Source organism: Babylonia areolata, chromosome 30 (genome assembly GCF_041734735.1).
Source record: "Babylonia areolata isolate BAREFJ2019XMU chromosome 30, ASM4173473v1, whole genome shotgun sequence".
Classification (NCBI taxonomy): Eukaryota; Metazoa; Mollusca; class Gastropoda; order Neogastropoda; family Buccinidae; genus Babylonia; species Babylonia areolata.
The window spans coordinates 79,268-86,204 of record NC_134905.1 but is presented as its reverse complement, the minus strand read 5'-3'; positions in this window follow the sequence as shown (position 1 = coordinate 86,204).

Genomic DNA, 6,937 nt, shown 5'->3' with positions numbered 1-6,937 from the left:
TAATGGCATTGTGTTGTGGCATGATGTATGGGGTTAATGGCATTGTGTTGTGGCATGATGTATGGGGTTAATGGCATTGTGTTGTGGCATGATGTATGGGGTTAATGGCATTGTGTTGTGGCATGATGTATGGGGTTAATGGCATTGTGTTGTGGCATGATGTATGGGGTTAATGGCATTGTGTTGTGGCATGATGTATGGGGTTAATGGCATTGTGTTGTGGCATGATGTATGGGGTTAATGGCATTGTGTTGTGGCATGATGTATGGGGTTAATGGCATTGTGTTGTGGCATGATGTATGGGGTTAATGGCATTGTGTTGTGGCATGATGTATGGGGTTAATGGCATTGTGTTGTGGCATGATGTATGGGGTTAATGGCATTGTGTTGTGGCATGATGTATGGGGTTAATGGCATTGTGTTGTGGCATGATGTATGGGGTTAATGGCATTGTGTTGTGGCATGATGTATGGGGTTAATGGCATTGTGTTGTGGCATGATGTATGGGGTTAATGGCATTGTGTTGTGGCATGATGTATGGGGTTAATGGCATTGTGTTGTGGCATGATGTATGGGGTTAATGGCATTGTGTTGTGGCATGATGTATGGGGTTAATGGCATTGTGTTGTGGCATGATGTATGGGGTTAATGGCATTGTGTTGTGGCATGATGTATGGGGTTAATGGCATTGTGTTGTGGCATGATGTATGGGGTTAATGGCATTGTGTTGTGGCATGATGTATGGGGTTAATGGCATTGTGTTGTGGCATGATGTATGGGGTTAATGGCATTGTTGTGCTAAATGTCGTCCATGGCTAGCGTATTGCATTACTTTGTGTTGCTTTGTATCGCATTACATTTAGTCACGACTGATTTTTCTGTGTGATGAAATTCGAGAAGATCTCTCCTGCAAGAGCGCTTAGATAACACAGCGCCACATTTCTTTTTTTCTTTTTCTTCTTTTTTTATTTCTTTTTTTTCTGTGTGCCTTTTATGTGTGTTTTTTGTGGTCGCTTTTTTGTTATTGTTGTTATTTGTTTTCTTGTTGTTTGTTTGTTTTTTTGTCAGTGTGCAGTGTGTGTCTGTTTCACTATCAGAGTAGAGTTTCCTCTAAAAATGTACCAGCGAAAAAAACGTTTTAGTTGCCAGGCTTCTGTTACGTGTGCAGAGTGTACATCATTCCACACGGGACCTCGGTTTGTAATCTGATCCGAAAGACTAGCAAGCAGAGCACCACTCAAGGCGTATTGTAAAGGGACAACATTCTGGTGAGTGTGCCAGTCTTGAATAAAAGCTAATTATGTGTTTGCACATTTCTCCTGCCATTGTTGCTATGTGCACATTTCTCCTGCCATTGTTGCTATGTGCACATTTCTCCTGCCATTGTTGCTATGTGCACATTTCTCCTGCCATTGTTGCTATGTGCACATTTCTCCTGCCATTGTTGCTATGTGCACATGTCGAATGATCGGTAGGACAAGTCCAGAGCTTCGGTTTGTTTATATTAAGTATTTGGGTTTGGTCCAATGTACATTTTAATTACCTGTGTGCTAGCTGAATCGGTAGCTTAAGTGGCATTGATTTGGAGTTGTGTACCACAATGTATGGAGAGAGTTACCACTCTTTATCGTTTGTCAATCAGTTAATTTCCCAGCCTTATTATTCTTTATGTCGAGTCAAATAAACATCGAGGGAACCATGTATTTGTTCTGTATTGTCGTATGTTCTGTTTAGCATATTCACGATTAAAAAGGTTATACCAGTGTCGTGGAGTTTGTTGAGTAGTTGGGGGTTGTTTAATGTTTTGAATGAATTTTGAATAAAAGGATTAAAACATCAAAAGGGATAATTTTGGATCCGTTTTGTCGTGAGGGGTCTTCATCCTGTCGGCGGCGCTATTTTTGTAGCCGTGTGTGTGAACCCGAGTGGTATATTATAAAGGGGACAGCACACAAAAATTACTGATTTACTCTCTCTGTGTCTCTGTCTGTCTCTGTCTGTCTCTCTCTGTCTGTCTCTCTCTGTGTCTCTGTCTGTCTGTCTGTCTGTCTGTCTGTCTCTCTCTCTCTCTGTGTCTCTGTCTGTCTGTCTCTGTCTCTCTCTCTCTCTGTGTCTCTGTGTGTCTCTCTCTGTCTCTCTCTCTCTGTGTCTCTCTCTCTGTGTCTCTGTGTGTCTCTGTGTGTCTCTCTCTGTGTCTCTCTCTCTGTGTCTCTGTGTGTCTCTCTCTGTCTCTCTCTCTGTGTGTCTCTCTCTCTGTGTTCTGACAGGCCGATGACCCAGACTGTGGATGTCATTGGCGGACACCTCATCTCCAGGGTGTGAGTTTGCTGTGCTGTCGGGGCTGCAGAGGTTTGACCCTGATACGAGTGAGTCTGGCGGCACAGGGTGGCCCACGGGGCCCCTTGGTTGTGGTAGATGTTTGTGGGGCGTCTTGGGTGTCAGTCTGCACAGAAACACATGGTTCGACAGATATATCAACAGGTACACATGGTCCGACAGATATATCAACAGGTACACATGGTCCGACAGATATATCAACAGGTACACATGTTACGATAGATATATCAACAGGTACAAATGTTACGACAGATATATCAACAGGTACACATGGTCCGACAGATATATTAACAGGTACACATGGTCCGACAGATATATCAACAGGTACACATGGTCCGACAGATATATCAACAGGTACACATGTTACGACAGATATATCAACAGGTACACATGGTCCGACAGATATATCAACAGGTACACATGGTCCGACAGATATATCAACAGGTACACATGTTACGATAGATATATCAACAGGTACAAATGTTACGACAGATATATCAACAGGTACAAATGGTCCGACAGATATATTAACAAGTACACATGTTCCGACACATACACATGTTACAACAGAGAAACACATGTTACAACACAGAAACACATGTTACAACACAGAAACACATGTTACAACACAGAAACACATGTTACAACACAAATACACATGTTACAACACAGAAACACATGTTACAACACAGAAACACATGTTACAACACAGACACACATGTTACAACACAAATACACATGTTACAACACAGAAACACATGTTACAACACAAATACACATGTTACAACACAAATACACATGTTAGAACACAGATACACATGTTAGAACACAGACACACATATTACAACACAGAAACACATGTTCCAACACAGATACACATATTAGAACACAGATACACATGTTAAAACACAGATACACATATTAGAACACAGATACACATATTAGAACACAGATACACATGTTAAAACACAGAAACACATGTTAAAACACAGAAACACATGTTCCAACACAGATACACATATTAGAACACAGATACACATATTAGAACACAGAAACACATGTTACAACACAAATACACATGTTCCAACACAGATACACATATTAGAACACAGATAGACATGTCACAATACAAATACACATGTTACAACACAGATACACATAATACAACACAGATACACATGTTACAACACAGACACACATGATACAACACAGACACACATGTTCCAACACAGATACACATGTTCTAACACAGAAACACATACAGACACACATGTTACACACATAAGCATACACGAAATAGGTAGGTATGCAGAAAAGGGGTATATTCGTCAAGAAAACACATGTTATCCAACACCATATAAGGTCATCAAAATCGCAACACATACAATTGGATTCCATGAAAAACCAAAGAAATCAAGTGGAATGTGTGTGTGTGTCTGTGTGTGTCTCTGTGCGCGTGCGTGAGATAGAGAGAGAGTGTGTGTGTGTGTGTGTGTGTGTGAATATGTGTGTGTGTGTGTGTGTGTGTGTGTGTGTGTGAGTGTGCGCGCGCACGCACGTACGCGCGCGTGCAGGACGCACTGACCGGACACAGCCCCGGGGAGGTGACGGGGACAGCGGAGGTCTTGGCGGGGTGGGTCAGCAGGCTGAAGGCCACCTTCAGTTGTTCATCAAGCTCCTTCATCTGCCGCTGGACGTTCCGGGTGTATCCCACCCGACTGTTGACAGAGAGAGGTGTGTGGTTAGAACACGTGTTGGACGTTCCGGGTGTATCCCACCCGACTGTTAACACAGAGAGAGGGGTGTGGTTAGAACACGCGTTGGACATTCCGGGTGTATCCCACCCGACTGTTAACAGAGACAGGTGTGTGGTTACAACACGTGTTGGATATTCCGGGTGTATCCCACCCGACTGTTGACAGAGAGAGGTGTGTGGTTATAACACGTGTTGGATATTCCGGGTGTATCCCACCCGACTGTTAACAGAGACAGGTGTGTGGTTAGAATTCGTGTTGGACATTCCGGGCGTATCCCACCCGACTGTTGACAGAGAGAGGTGTGTTGTTAGAACACGTGTTGGACATTCCGGGTGTATACCACCCGACTGTTAACACAGAGAAATGTGTGTGGTTAAAACACGTGTTGGACGTTCCGGGTGTATCCCACCCGACTGTTAACAGAGAGAGGTGTGTGGTTAGAACACGTGGTAGACATTCCGGGTGTATCCCACCCGACTGTTAACAGAGAGAGGTGTGTGGTTAGAACACGTGTTGGACGTTCCGGGTGTATCCCACCCGACTGTTGACAGAGAGAGGTGTGTGGTTAGAACACGTGTTGGACATTCCGGGTGTATCCCACCCGAGTGTTGACAGAGAGAGAGGTGTATGGTTAGAACACGTGGTAGACATTCCGGGTGTATCCCACCCGACTGTTGACAGAGAGAGGTGTGTGGTTAGAACACGTGTTGGATATTCCGGGTGTATTTCACCCGACTGTTGACAGAGAGAGGTGTACGTGTTGGCCATTCCGGGTGTACCGTATCCGACTGTTAACACAGAGAAATGTGTGTGGTTAAAACACGTGCTGGATGTTCCGGGTGTATCGTACCCGACAGTTGACAAGGAGAGGGGTGTGATTAGAACACGTGTTGGACGTCCTGGGTGTATCGTACCCGACTGTTGACAGAGAAAGGGGTGTGGTTAGAACACGTGTTGGACATTCCGGGTGTACTCCACACGACTGTTGACACAGAGAGAGATATGTGGTTAGAACACGTGTTGGACATTCCGGGTGTACTCCACACGACTGTTGACACAGAGAGAGATATGTGGTTAGAACACGTGTTGGACATTCCGGGTGTACTCCACACGACTGTTGACACAGACAGAGATATGTGGTTAGAACACGTGTTGGGCGATCCGGGTGTACCGTACCCGACTCTTGACAGAGAGGGGTGTGTGGTTATAACACGTGTTGGACGTTCCAGGTGTAGCCCACGTGTTGGATATTCCGGGTATATCCCACCCGACTGTTGACAGAGAGAGATGTGTACTTAGAACACGTGTTGGACATTCCGGGTGTACCGTATCCGACTGTTAACACAGAGAAGTATGTGTGGTTAAAACACGTGTTGGACGTTCCGGGTGTATCCCACCCGACTGTTAACAGAGAGAAGTGTGTGGTTAGAACTCGTGTTGGACGTTCCGGGTGTATCCCACCCGACTGTTGACAGAGAGAGATGTGTGGTTAGAACACGTGTTGGACGTTCCAGGTGTAGCCCACGTGTTGGATAATCCGGATGTATCCCACCCGACTGTTGACAGAGAGAGGTGTGTTGTTAGAACACGTGTTGGACATTCCGGGTGTACCGTACCCGACTGTTAACACAGAAAAATGTGTGTGGTTAGAACACGTGGTGGACATTCCGGGTGTATCCCACCCGAAAGTTAACAGAGAGGTGTGTGGTTACAACACGAGTTGGACGTTCCGGGTGTATCCCACCCGACTGTTAACAGAGAGAGAGAGGTGTGTGGTTAGAAAACGTGTTGGACGTTCCGGGTGTATCGTACCCGACTGTTGATAGATCGAGGGGTGTGGTTAGAAAACGTGTTGGACGTTCCAGGTGTATCATACCCGACAGTTGACAGACAGAGGGGTGTGGTTAGAACACGTGTTGGACTCTCCGGGTGTATCCTACCCGACTGTTGACAGAGGGATGTGTGGTTAGAGCAGGTGTTGGACATTCCGGGTGTACTCCACACGACTGTTGACAGAGAGAGAGATATGTGGTTAGAACACGTGTTGGACATTCCGGGTGTACCGTACCCGACTGTTGACAGAGAGACTTGTGTGGTTACAACACGTGTTGGACGTTCCGGGTGTACCGTACCCGACTGTTGACAGAGAGACCTGTGTGGTTAGAACACGTGTTGGACATTCCGGGTGTATCCCACCCGACTGTTAACAGAGAGAGGTGTGTGGTTAGAACACGTGTTGGACATTCCGGGTGTATCCCACCCGACTGTTAACAGAGAGAGGTGTGTGGTTAGAACACGTGTTGGACGTTCCGTGTGTACCCCACCCGACTGTTGACAGAAAGAGGTGTGTGGTTAGAACACGTGTTGGACGTTCCGTGTGTATCCCACCCGACTGTTAACAGAGAGAGGTGTGTAGTTAGAACACGTTGAAGCATGTGTTTCTGTTGTAATGGAACATGTGTATCTGTGTTGGAACGTGTATAACTGTGTTGGACGTTCCGGGTGTATCCTACCCGTCTGTTGACAGAGAGAGAGAGAGAGAGAGAGAGAGAGAGAGAGAGATGTGTGGTTAGAACATGTGTAACTGTGTTGGAAAATGTGTATCTCTGTCGAAACAGGTGCATTTAGAACAAGTTTTGGTTTTTTCTCACTGGGAGAATTTTGAGACATTGTTTTACATAAGTCTGGTCATATGGCCGGGTTATCATTGGCAAATAATTCACGGATTTGATGCACACACACACACACACACACACACACACACACACACACACACACACACACACACACACACACACACACACACAAAGAAGTTAAAATTAACAATTGATGCGTAGAAGGGG